Below are 13701 nucleotides of genomic sequence, written 5' to 3' on the forward strand. Positions count from 1 at the left end.
TAATATGATACAATATCGACCATGTGTCTATTGTGAAATAAGTCCCTAGAAACATAACAGGTTGTCAGCAAATGGAAGTTGCTGTTTTTCTTTTTTTTGCTAAAAGAAAAATGTTTCATGATTATTTGCTTTGTCTTACAAAAAATGCATATATAAGCATTCCTACTAATCAACATTTCTGATTAAAGGATACTGATTAATAAGCACTTTATTTAAAATGTATGTTAGCATTCAAAAATACCTTCTCTGATTTCCTTATACTGGGACAACTCTGGCTACATCCCCCCAGAGTAACTGAGTCTGTTGAACTTGGGGGATGCCAGTTCTACTCTCATCAACTAAGCCTTGGAATCAGGAACAAATTTTGACTTCAGGGCCTATTTGTACACTGCGCTAAGACATTTCACTTTGGAAACTGAGTGTTGAGTCAGATCTTAAGATCAGTCAGTAATGTGCTGATTTTCTACTCTAAATTGTCTAAGATGTTAAAAGATTTTGCATCCTGTTGTACTGGCAACTAATGTTTTCATTCGATTTCAATTAATACTTTTTTTAAGTGTTAACACCCATCCCCTACAATTTGGTGAGTGACCTGTGTCAATTGCCCATTCAAATTTCAATCAGTCCACTGCCTTGTGGGTGGCAAGTATATGATGAGTCCGTTATATATGACCGTTATACTGCACCTGTGGTAAAATGGATTCCTTGATTCTTATGATGATACATAAAGAGCAGGTCCAAATCAAAATACTGTCTGCTCTAAGTCTCCTACAGGGTCAGAAGTGTTTGCTTCAGTTCCTGGATATGCAAATCTAAATCTAGAATGAGCACCTATCTGTCCCAGACAAGACCCACGGGTATCCACCCTGAGCCATGGATAACAGGCCCATACAATCCGCCATGGGCCATCCTGGATATTCTCTGTAAGCGGTCCATGGCTGATTTTAGTCTCTGACAGTTTTGTTGACAAGTAGAACAAGTGTTAGTAACATTTTTAGTTTATGAGAGAGATAGCAAGAAACATCTCTTTTCTGCCCTCAACTAGTACATTTATGACTATGTTTATCTGTTATCCACAAATTCATATTACATTAAATAGGAAATGGAACAAAATAATTAAACAAATTGAAAATTTCTATGACCATAACATTTATGAGTTCAAATTTCATGTGAACACATGGAAATATTTAGTGAGTGTACGTTGGCAACATCCAAATTACATCTAACAAAATGGCTAGAGAGAGAAAAGTAACATAAGATGATTTATTTATCCTACTTAATCTGCTGTTGTATTTCAAGCCCTAACTCTTCCAAATTGGTCAAATCAAGCCTTTCTGTTCACCCTGAATTTCTGATAATGGCTGCCAACGTTGTCGGTTCTTAGTAAGGTTTTCTTTGGCTGATAAGAGATTTAGCAGGTGCGATACACCAAAGGTTCTCTTTGCATTCTTGTTGGTCTTCCGGGCGGAGCTAAGAAAGATACAAAAGATAAAAGGCACTTGGACTAACTTGGCTGAGTGGTGCCCCGTGTCACACACCAGATTAAATCTCGGGGCTTGTCAGATGGGAGAAGGGCTCTCAGGTCAGCTGCTCTCTCAAAGAATGAAAGAAATGCCCCAGACTCACTGCGGTGTGGGGGGATCCCCTCCAGCAAGGGTGAGGCTCATGACCTCTTCCATAGGCCCTCAGCTTCTCTGTCCCCAGACAGTGTCCATGTAAACCTGGGCTCGTCAGTGTGCTCTTTCTGTAAAACTAGATGTTGGAATCTCCATGCTGGCATATACGTTGAAGTGTCCACTATCTTCCTACTACACAGCCATCATATGATGAAAAGAGTGAAATATCGCTGAGACCAGTGGCACTCTGTAGGATTCTACCATGAACATAGATCTGAGCCTTTCATCTTATCATCTATAAACCGGGGTGTGTAATACCTACCCTGCCCACCACATACAGGTGGGGTGAGGATAGAATCAAGGGAGAAGGAGAGCAAATGTGAACAGGCTTGGGAAACTGGCACACGCTGTCTGGATGTGTGCCAGCATTACTCAGGCTTGAAACATGCAGTGAGCTGCAGATGACTCTTCAGCCAAATTTGCTACAAACGTAGAAAAGGTCTACTTGACGGCGTGATCATTTTTTGATGAGGTAAAGTGATGGAATTATAGGATGGGGGCCTCAAGATTCCTTCCTGTGGGATCTACCTGTCCAAGAACCAGAAAACTCTGCCTTTGAAAGCTTACCGTGGCAAGTGTGACTGAGGACACTGCGACCTCCTGTCCTCACCACTGCACTCTGCCCTCCCCTCTCCTGACACACCTAGAGAAACATCAGGACCACACGCTTCTCCTGCTCTCTGCTTTCCCTTCCTCTCTGCTTTGTCTGTAACCTAGTTCTACATCAGGACCTAAGTGGTGAATCTGATCTCCTCACGCAGGTAGTCCACAATTGAAGTGGACAGCCAGCAGAAGAGAAGAAAGGGGTGCCTGAGGTCCCCAAAAGCACCAAGGCAGAACTTGGAAAAATTCTCCACCTCATCTCCCATTCATGGCTCCAGATGGCCCTACCATAACGTCCCTGTCCTTAGAGGCAGTCTGGATTCTTGGTGAGCCATCTACAGTGAGGCATGCCTGTCTGATATGTGGGAACTGCAGGGAGCACTCAGCATGGACAACCTCTGCTCTCATCTGTCCTCCGTAATAACCCCTGCAGCCCGAAGAATCTAAAGCTGTGGGCTTGGGCCATTAGGAAGATGAGCACATACCAGCCCTGAGGCTCCTTAGCCAAGAGGAGGGCTTGGCTCTGATACCGGCATTCTCTCCCCCTGCATCTTTTGTCTTCTTGGGGCATAAGATAGGACTGAGACCCATGTGCCCCTCTGTAAAATATAGACGACTCACCACCAGCCAAGAACCAGTATTAATTCTGAAATGTTATAGACCCAAATTTCTGAAACATTGGCCCTAAGAAGGAATGAAGCTTTACACAGAGAACATGACACAGAAAGTGGGTCTCTGCCCAGAGGAGCTTATACACTAATACGTATACGGGCGGGAGCAAAACATGATTTTCCCATACAGCATGCTGTTGAGATCCCGCTCTTAATGGTATAAATCTTTGTAAATCCTCCAGATTGAAAGATGAATTCAGGGAAGCTGGTGTATATAGCAGGAGGCATTTCAGGCTGCCTGTGGATAATGTGACAAGCCCAGAGACTCACTACCAGCGTAACTGTGTGAAGGGTACTGCCAGGAGGGGCAGGTGCTGCTGCTGCTGCTGAATGTCCCTTCAGACTATCCTCTCCGATAGCCACTCGGCCTAGGCAGCCACCCAGCTCGGCCCCGCCCACAACCCACCTGTGCATCCTCCCTTCCCAAGAGGAGCAGCCAAATGCCCACTAGCACTCTGTTGAGTCAGGCTCGGGTCATCACTGTGTTCCCAGCACCTAACACCAAACCAGGCACACACAGTTCGTGCTCAATATTTATTACATGAGCAAATAAATTAATTAATGCACCTGCAGAAAACAGCCCCTCCTAAAGAACTCCCGTCACCGGACAAACAAGAGGTGCAGCCTTGGTCACTTTGATAGATGAGTGTCTTAATTAGATCACACTCGCAACACGTGATCACTGAGTTAGTTTGTTCAAGCTGGAAGGAATCTTAGTTATCAGCTAGTCCGACCATTTCCTCTCCCACGTGAGAAATCTGACCGATTCCACCAAGTGGGGAATATCTTAATTACCTACTGAAACAGGACCTTAGTAACCTGAAGGCAAATAATTTCGACAAGGTAGCATAAGGACCACAAAAATCTGGCCAGACCTGTTGATGGTCTTCATTAAGAGGTTTTTCCAGGTCTTTACACTGTAAATCCCTGTTTCATTGTAAATTCTACAAGGTTAGGGATTATATTCACGGATGAGAAAGGTCAGCTTAGAGGGGTTTTTTTAAGATTATAAAGATATACCTAGTGGCAAGCAATTCTCCTAAAATTCTTTTAAACTTAACAACATTTACTGAGCCTCTCTTATATGTAAGATGCTCTGATAGGCACTCTAGAGGCATCCAAAGGTGAACTCAACAGTCCTGCCCCCAGCGGCTCTTGATTTCATGAGATGCTGGACAAATGTGTATAAATGATCCTGACACAGTGTAGACCGCAGCACTGGCTATAAGAGAGGCACATGGTTAGAGAGAGCAAGGACTGGAGGGACCTGGCCCCGCAGGTGGAGGAAGGATATGACTCGGCCCTGAAGGGTGGGTGGAAGGTCAGCAGGCAGGTGGAAGGCAGCAAAGGCATATCACAAAGGAATCAGCATTTGCTGAAGCAGAGGCTGGAAGGGAATAGTCTTTACTTCACACCAACCCTGTGTTGGGCACTTTACAAGTATAATCTCGTTTAGTAGTCACAGCAACCAACAAATTAGATATCAGTGCTTCCATTCTTCAGAGGAGGAAACTGAACCTTGGGAAGATTAATAATGCACCAAATGAGAGTCAAGAGCACATGGGGAAAAGCCAGGACTGATACCCCTGCGTGGCTGACTTCAACGGCTGTGCTTTTTCCTCCTCGGGAGGCCGCCACCCAGGGAGGAGAGAGCTGGTGGGGCATATTTCAGGAACATCAGCTCAGTGCGGTCGGTTCCTGGGGATGGAGGAGGGAAGTGGAACCTGGATGGCAAGGAGTTGAGAAAGTGAGGAAGATGATAGAGAGAGGAGGGGAGACGAGGAGGACAAAGTCAGGGCTTTCTCACTGTTGTTTTCTGAGGTGAAGGGAATCAGAGTGAGTCTCAAGACTCAGGGCTCAAAATAAATGGGGGTTGAAGATGAGGAGAGGTGAGAATGGACAAGACAGCAGAGGAAGAAGAGATGACCGAGGCAGGGGCACAGGTGGAAGGCTTAGCCTTGGGAAGCGTAAAGAGCATTTCTTCCCCAAAACAGGATGAAAGGAAAAGAGCATGAGAAATTATCCACGTTTTTAAAAAAGAAAGAAAGAAAGAAAGCTCAGCGGCAGGGAGCAGTGGATTCCTTAGCCAGCCCAGGGAAGAGCGCTGTTCCGGGCAAGGAAACGCGCAGGGTCAGTTAGGGCTCAAGCGGAGTGGAAAAGATTTGGAGCAGCTGTCGTGGCAATCTGATAGGGAGCTAAAAATGGAGTTGAAGAAGATGGCTGAGGGGACAGGGTGAGTCCGACGGCAGGAGCGGGCGGTGGGTCCGGTTACTTTTGGCGCAAAAATCCCTCAGCAGTTTGGGACCAGGAGTAGAAGAGAGGGTCGTCTGGGAAGATGCAGTAGGAGGTCAAGAGGGTAAGGGAATGTGGCACTTTTGAGAACTGTGCCGAAACAACTCACCAAGCAATCCAAACTTGACAGGGAGGGAAGGAACAGAGGCAACCGGCACCGGTCCAAGATGCCCCAGAATAGGGAGGGCTCCAGGGGCCACAATGAAGGCAAAGAAGAGGCTTAGTAGGAATGAGTAAGTGGGACAATGGAAGGACATGAGGTCGTGGCTACAGAGGGCATTTCAGAGATGGAGATCTTAAAGTTGGAGCCTCCTGTAGGGCAATGATGTCCAGAGTCTGGCTGTGCACTGAGGAGAGAGATGCAGGTGACAAGGTGAGGGAGAAGCATGACAGAAGGATGCCCTGCAAGCATTGCAGAGGAGGAGGGCATGGATGGAGCAGGAGGAGGACCAGGAGCTGTGTGCTGCCACCACTCGCCAAAAACACAGCAAAGGAAGTGGCTGAATGTGTGCTGGACAAAGACGAAAGGGCGGAAGAGGAGTTGACTCAGTAAACGGGAAATTCAGCTTGATTTCTAGTGAAAAAGTGTCACAACTAGTGCTGTCCCCACCCCACCCCTAAAAAGAAAGGCAAGTAAAATAGGCTTCATGGAGATTTCTCAAAGGAGATGAGATAGAGCAGGAGACTGCTGGGTGAGGCGGGAGTCGGGGTGAGTAGAGAGGGTGTGATGGTGAGGGACCGTGCCATGGATGTTGGGGTGGGAAACTGCCAAGGCCCAGAGCTGTAGATTTACAAAGTGTCTTCTTCTTTGACCCTCCACCTCAAACAAAGCCAACCCACCCATCTATGCTGTGTCCAGAGCTCAAGGAAAACAACCTCTGGGCCTCACAACCCCTGTTCACAGCACAAGTCCCAGACCCACCCCCATGGCTGTCTTCTTTATCAACTCCTGCTCCAGGCAAGCAGGGGCCAAGCTCCACTGCCCAGCCCAGGTTCATCCCTTTGACTTGAGAACAGGTTTGATTCTACCTTACTTGACCTTGGTGCTCTCTTGGACACAGTTTTAGACGCACCTATGGCATCCACTGCCAAATTTGCAGCCCTTGCCCACTTCAAGAGAGCATTTAATGACAGCTACCATTTAGTCATGCTCAGTATGTGCAAGGCCTTGGAAGCCATTCAGTTCCATTGTGATTCCTTATATAATATTTCCACCCAAAACTGTCCCACTGCTGCTTGAATACTCCAGCACCTGGGAACTCACTCCCCATGACATAGGCCGCTGCTGAATGGCTCTTGGAAACTTTCCATTCCCAAACCGGTATTCTTTCCTTCATAGTCACGTGAAACAAACCACATTCCTTTTCCATCTGATAGGAATCTGAAGACAACCATCGCATCTCAACAAAGCCTCCCCCTTTCCAGGAGAAATAGCTCCAGCTCCTTACATCTCTTCTCCTGAGACACATGCTCAGGTTCCTTCACCATCCTGCCTATTTCAATTGTCAATATGTCTCCTAAGATGTGCTTCCCAGCATAATAAATGGCAAACACTTACAGAGTGCTAACTATGTGCAGCCACTTCCCAGGCCCTGGGTGCATATTAACTCATTTAATCCTCACACCAATACTATGTGCTATTGTCAGTACCATTATCATTCCCATTTTGCAGAAACTGAGGCAGAGAGCAGTGAATAACTTGCCCAAGGCTAGTACTAGCAGGAGAGCCAAGAGTCAAGTCCAGCCAATTGGCTGTGCTCATAGCCCTATGCCAGCAGCTCTCAGACTTGCCAGCCATTGGATCACCCTGGGAAGTTCTAAAAGCTCCTGAGCCTCAGCTCCACCCCTAAAGATTCTGATTTTATTGGGCCATGTGTCACCTGGGCACCCAAACTTTTCAAAGATGTCCAGGTGATGCTAATGTGCAGCCAAGACTGACAACTACTGTTCTCTGCTGTAAGACTGCAACACCCTGGGGCAGTCTGGCCGGGGCAGGGTAGAGTTGGGCTAGAGAGAAGCAATGGAAATTTCCAAGTTCCTCTTGTGGAGGATACCCCGGGACAGGCCCAGACGTGGGTGACGAGAGCCAGCCTTGCAGGAAGGCTAAGTAAACAGTCACTCAGCTGGTGGAGTTTACAGGCCCTGAGAGGTCTTCATTCTCAAAAAAAAAAAAAAGATAAGAGAAAGAAGACACAAAAACCTCCCCTGACCGGATACTTGGCTTCAAGGGCTTCCTCTTGGAGGGACTCGTACCGATCACAGAGCCCACCTTGGGCACAGAGCCATCACTTCCTCGAACTAGAAGCTTCCTCCACAGTCGACAACAGCACGACCTCCTGACCTCCCCTCCAAAGCTAGAGATGGATGGAGAGGGGCTGCCAGCCCTCCCCTCCCAGACCCTCCCTTTGCCTCCCTGTGCCTATGAATTCTCAGGTCTCAGCAGAAGGCATTCACCTACCAGCCCCTGTCCCCAGGGGCTCACGGGGCACTTGCAATCCATCAGCGCTGGGGCTCTCCCGCTGTTCCCCTCTTCCCTTTCCTGGCCCTCCTCTGGTACTCTCTGTTGACCCTAAACTCAGGTTATTGCTTTTGAAAGCATGAGGGTGTTTCATTGGTTAAAGATTTGCCATCAGATGTTCTGTGATTGTTGCTGGAAACTTCCATACCTTTCTGTTCCTTGAACTTGCTCTTAGCAGTCTGGGCCACGGTGTCAGGGCATAGGATGATGAGGGCCTGAACCCTGGGCTGCTCCCAGGGGTGTGGTCGCCTTTTTTCTTCTTTTGCCTTCCTTCACCTCCCAGAGCCAGCCCTGCAAACTCCAGACAGCCCTGGCAACCTGAGTGTGAATAAGAGAGAAACTACCCTCATCCCCAAGCCCTATTAATATTTAATGCAAACATCTGAATGCAAATTGACTTCGCTTTTGTTTTATTCTTTTTTCTCCAGGTCCCTCTCTAATGTAGACCACATTTCATCCAAGACAGCCAAGGGGCTTCCCTCTGCTAGAAAGAGGCGGTGGAGGTGGCAGTCCTGTCACTGAGGAGAGAAGCACAAAGATGGGACTGCGCAGGATTGGAGCAGATCGTACAGCTCCAAACTCGGTATTTTTAGAATATTTCCAAATGAGAGTGTATCTCAGAGGCATTTATTCTCCGTGGAGGTCACAGTGACTTGTGGGCTTCTCAGCCTGGGAGAGGAATTTTGCAAACAGGAATAGACTATTAGTAGCCTGGAAGCCCCCCAAAAGATCTGCCCCCCAACCTGTAAATCCTCACTTTTTCTACGGCTAAGAAAAAGCAGATGGTGAGGCCGGCCAGGTTGTGTAGTGGTTAAGTTCGCACACTCTGCTTCAGCAGCCTGGTGTTCGCGGGTTCAGATCTCAGGCACGGACCTAGTACCACACATCACGCCACGCTGAGGCAGCAACCACACACAAAAAATAGAGGAAGATTGACACCGATGTTAACTCAGGGACAATCTTCCTCAAGCAAAAAGGTGTTAGCTCAGGGCTAGTCTTCCTCACAAAAAAAGAAAAGAAAAAAGAAAAAGTAGTTGGTTCAGCAGACAGCTTTGTCCCCCTCCCTCCCCAGTCTAGGAACCTGGCTATCTCCTGGTCTGTGCTGCAAGACTGAGGTTGAGAGAGTTAAAAAAGGGCGTGGGAGGGTAATAAATTTTAAAAGGAGAGCCAGAAAGGCAAATGTTATATAAAAGATTTAATTGCTTGGGATTGCAAAGGAATTGGTAAGTGCTTGAGGAGTAAGAAAAGTGAACAGATGTGGGGTATTTATTAATGAGTTCCTTAAATTTCTGGTAATAGGCTAGGGGCAATATTTCTGCAGGCAGGAAAGTGATGACAAAGAAGCAGTCCCAGCCAAATGTCTGCTTACTGTGGCATGTGTTTCATCTTTTGCCTCCCGTAAGTTTTCGTGCTCGCACACACGAATTCAGAAGCTGTGAGAGTAAATCCTCTCTCATGTGAGAGATGTGGGTGCATACGAACAGTGTAAGGAACTGGGGCCAGAGAACAAATCTGTTGATACACTTCTTCCTAAATCCTTGCAAAACATCTGCAAGGACAAGGATGCCATAATTCTTTGGGAATTGCTTTCTAGATTTACAGGGGCTGCATATCATCCAGAGCAAAGAGATAAAAAGACCCAAACAGGCTAAATGGTATGCCCAAGGTCACAAAATGAGTCAGGGATGCAGCCATGGACAGGAACCCCCTCCCCGCCGACTCCTCACCCAGCTCACGTATTCCGATGTGTTCACCCATTCATAGCAGGTGGCGACGACCCCCTGAGAAAAGCCTGGGATCACGGCGGAGGACGTTACTCTCCAACCATCCATCAGAACAGTTCAACAGACCAGGAAGTGAAAATGGAGCAAAGAGGCATAAGGCAGGGAGAAGAAACAAATAGAGCAGGGTTACATGAGTTATTCTCAGATCCTTGGATCTAGAAGTTAATTTTTAAATCCCCAGCTTGGAAATACAACCCGCTGGTACAGCCTCCTAAGCTAAGCTGTCATCCCCATTTTTTATATTTCACACAGACCTGACTATTCTAGCTACTTCACACCAAGTTTTGTGAGAAATTCTACAAGAAGTTTCCTATTTTCTCTTAAATTATAGGATGTGACATTTGCCAGTCTTTAACTATTATGAATGTATATGTCTTTGATCTCTTCCCATACAGGAGACATCTACACAGTTGAACAAACTTCTAATCAGCTTTGCTTTTGTCTTCTGTTATCCTGTGCCACCGCTCACCTGTGTTAACAGTGTCCCCCAAGAACTCTTTTATGGCTGAATAACAGCATGTCCTGGCTGGCTTGATGAACTCCTTCCCTATTGGGGGGCATTTCTAATCCTCCACCATTATAAAGAGATGTGTTGTGAATATTACTGTGCACCTTCCTGATTTTCCCTCTTTCAAGTTATTTCCTGGGGGTATAGTCCCCCAAAGAGATAAGGCACGGTTCTTCACTTCAAGGATCTTTCATGAGAGTGTGGGAGGCTCAGGCAGCAACATGCAGTGTCACACAGTCGGGCAGGTGCTGGACAGACGAGCACCGATGTGAGGGACATTCTGTCTGCCTCACCAGGTGCACTCTCCTCCCCTCTCCACCCTGCTCTGAGCTCCAGGTTGCCGGCCTTCATGAATTGTATCCAAGGGTCCCCTTGTCACCTGGCTTCCCACAGGGCTGACGAGTGGGAGGCTCCAGGAGGAGATGGGAGAAGGGGAGGAAGGCAAGAGGACTCCTCCCTCCCAGGCCACAGTTCTCAGTTCATGTGCTCCCCTACCGAAGCTTCTGTCAGGAGTCTTCTCTGGGCCCCAGGAATCCCTTCTCTTCTTGGCCCCTTCAGGCTTAGAGGTAGCCGTGGTTTCCTGGATGCTAGCCCAGGGTGTTCCCCCTTCCCTGGCCATGCCTTTATGAACAGTCTGTCGTTAAGTTCTCCTCAATGACCGATTTAGATGGTGCCTGTGTCTGTTGCCAGGAGCCTGAGCAATGTGCCAGAGTCCTGTGGGACAACTGACAAGGGACTTTAACCAATGGGGGTCGGGGTACAGCAGTCTTGACACAAGAGTCTGCTAAGCTGGAACCTGAAAGGCTGGACAAGTTAGCCAGGCACGGGGGCAGGGAGAGGAGGGAACATCAAGCACAAAACAGGGGGCAAAAAGGAGAACCGCTCAGGAACCTCCTAGAGATTCCAGACGCTGAGGCCTGGGAAGACGAGTGACTAGAGAGAGGAGACGGGGGTCTCAGATGCTCCTGTAAATTAGGGCACGTCCAACAGAGGAATCTCATGCAGCTTTTAAAAGCTATGTTCACACAGACTTTAATGACTCAGTCCATGCATTCAACAATCAAGCTCCCTGTGTTCAGGGCAGGCATTGAGAGGCACCGCAGAACAGAGACAAAATTGCTGACCATGTATCTTAACGACACAAGGAAACGCCTGTAGATTAACAACGAGTAAGGTAAAATCATTGCTTATCTATGAATTCTATATGATCGCAAATCATAGAAAAAAACTAGAAGGAAATACACTAACAACATTGAAGTTATCTTTAAGGGATGGAATTTTTAGTTATTCTTCCCTAGATATTTTTCGATATTTTCCAGATCCGATTTTTTGTCAATATTTTGTTTTTATTAGAAAAAAATTGTTTTTAAATTTTGGCTTAAGATAAATTCTTCCTTTGTAAAGGATGAGAGCATCCAATAATAATTGGGAAACACCGTTGTATATCTTGTTCAATATTTTTCACCCCGCGTTTTATTTCACAGATGTCTATCAAACTCTGTCTTCAAGACAACCCAAAAAAGACACGGAAGGCGGCTCTTGGGCCTTTAACAAGGAGCCCTAAGCGGCGGGGATAACATTGGACCACCCACATGTGCTCCTTAAGCTCTGTTTCCTACTTCCTCGTTCGCCTGCGCTGACCCACCACCTCAGCGGCAGTTCACAGCCAGATGCTTGTATCTGCCGCACAGGTTTCTTGAGTTTTCGACCCAACGCTTGGTGAGGGATCTCACTGGCTTCCACCCTCAGCCCCACCCTTGCTCTCAGGCTGGCGTTGACATTTTGATTGATGACAGCTGGTAATCAGCTCACCTCGCCCTGCCCTTGATTCCTGGACCCGACTCGAGTGCTCCCCCAGCTCCTTCAGGGGTGACACACTCACCTCCACCCCTTATTGTAAGGCCCTGGTTTCTGCTTGCTGTGCCCTGCCCTGGGGTGTGTAAAGGATATCTCCAAGCTGACACCCTCCAGGGCCTCCAGAGGATATGGCAGGTTTCCCAAGTTTGACATCAATTGCTAACTGTAAAATTTTTCTTACCAGCTGATAGCAACAATTTTTTAAGTGGGGCTTTTGGGGAGAAGTTTATTTGGAGAGGGAGAAATAATGTTAATGTTCAAGAAAAACAGACAGTTGATAAAATTCAGGAGCCAATCCTAATTTTTTAAAGAAGTACGATAAAAGTCATTTCTCAAAAACCAACAACAAACATTATATTAAACAATGAAATACTAAAACTATTCCATTAAAGTCTGGACTAAGTCATAGATGCCTCCCTCACCAAAGCTATTCAGTCTACTTTTACAAGTTCTCACTAATGCAATAAGACAAGAAAATTGACAAAGTATAAATATTGGAAATAAGAAAATGTATATGACTGTACACCTAGAAAACCAAAAGATTCTATTTTAAAAACCTCTTATAAATACTAACAGATTTTGTGAGGTAGCTGCATATAATAAATGTACAAAATTCAAAAGCTCTTATTTATGCAAGCAATAATGAGTTTAAAAAGGAAATAGAGTTGCAAGATACAAGGTTAATACACAAAAGTCAATTTTTTCCTACATACCAGCAATAAAAAAGTGGAATTTGAGATTTAAAACACAATACCATTTACATTAGCACCCCCAAAAATGAAATACTTAGGTATAAATCTAACAAAATATGTACAAGGTCTATCCAGTCATTCCTCAGTACCTGTGGGGCATTGCTTCCAGGACTCCCTGCAGATACCAAAATCTGAAGATTAGATTGCTTATAATATCTAATACAACATAAATGCTATGTAAATAGTTGTTATACCATATTATTTAGGGAATAATAACAATAAAATTCTGTACGCGTTCAGAACAGGCACAACCATCTTAGGCCTTTCAGTCCATGGTTGGTTGAATCCGTGGATGGGAAAGCCGTGAATGCAGAGGGCCTACTGTATGAGGAAAACTACAAAACTCTGATGAACAAAATCAAAGAAGAACTAAATAAATGGAAGGATAGTCCATGTTCATAGATAGGAAGACTCAAGATTGTCAACATGTCAGTTCTTCCCAACTTAATCCATAGATTCAATGCAATCCCAATGAAAATCTCAGCAAGTTGTTTTGTGGATTTCAGCAAACTGATTCTAAAGTTTATATGGAGAGGTAAAAGAGTGAGAATAACCAACGCGACATTGAAAGAGAAGAACGAAGCTGAAGGACTGACTCTACTCAACTTCAAGACTTACTGCAGGGGCTGGTCCCGTGGTGCAGCAGTTAAGTTCACACGTTCTGCTTCAGCAGCCTGGGGTTCGCTGGTTTGGATCCTGGGTGCAGACCTACACACTGCTTAGCAAGCCATGCTGTGGCAGGCGTCCTACAAATAAAGTAGAGGAAGATGGGCATGGATGTTAGCTCAGGGCCAGTCTTCCTCAGCAAAAATGAGGAGGATTGGTGGCAGATGTTGGCTCAGGGCTAATCTTCCTCAAAAAAAAAAAAAAAAAGACTTACTGCAAAGCTACAGTAATCAAGAGCATATGAAACCATGCTCCATATCATATGTCACCCGAAAAATGAATATTAAAACAACAATGAGATCTCCCTACACACCTACTAGAATGGTCAAAATCTGGCACACTGACAACACCAAATGCTGGTGAGGATGTGGAGC

At 46.1% G+C, this 13701-nt stretch overlaps 1 long non-coding RNA gene across 2 annotated transcripts in view; it reads right to left on the minus strand.

Moving 5' to 3' along the window:
• Nucleotides 1–13701, minus strand: part of LOC138919341 (uncharacterized) — a 66736-nt gene that overhangs the window by 26858 nt on the left and 26177 nt on the right. For both annotated transcript variants that reach the window (XR_011429468.1, XR_011429469.1), the window contains exons 3-4: nucleotides 9488–13407; nucleotides 7909–8078 (exon numbers count right to left, since the gene is read on the minus strand). This is a non-coding gene — a long non-coding RNA (uncharacterized lncRNA). The remainder of the gene's footprint in view (nucleotides 1–7908; nucleotides 8079–9487; nucleotides 13408–13701) is intronic.

The sequence above is a fragment of the Equus caballus genome, chromosome 20, assembly GCF_041296265.1.
Source record: "Equus caballus isolate H_3958 breed thoroughbred chromosome 20, TB-T2T, whole genome shotgun sequence".
NCBI classification, from domain to species: domain Eukaryota; kingdom Metazoa; phylum Chordata; class Mammalia; order Perissodactyla; family Equidae; genus Equus; species Equus caballus.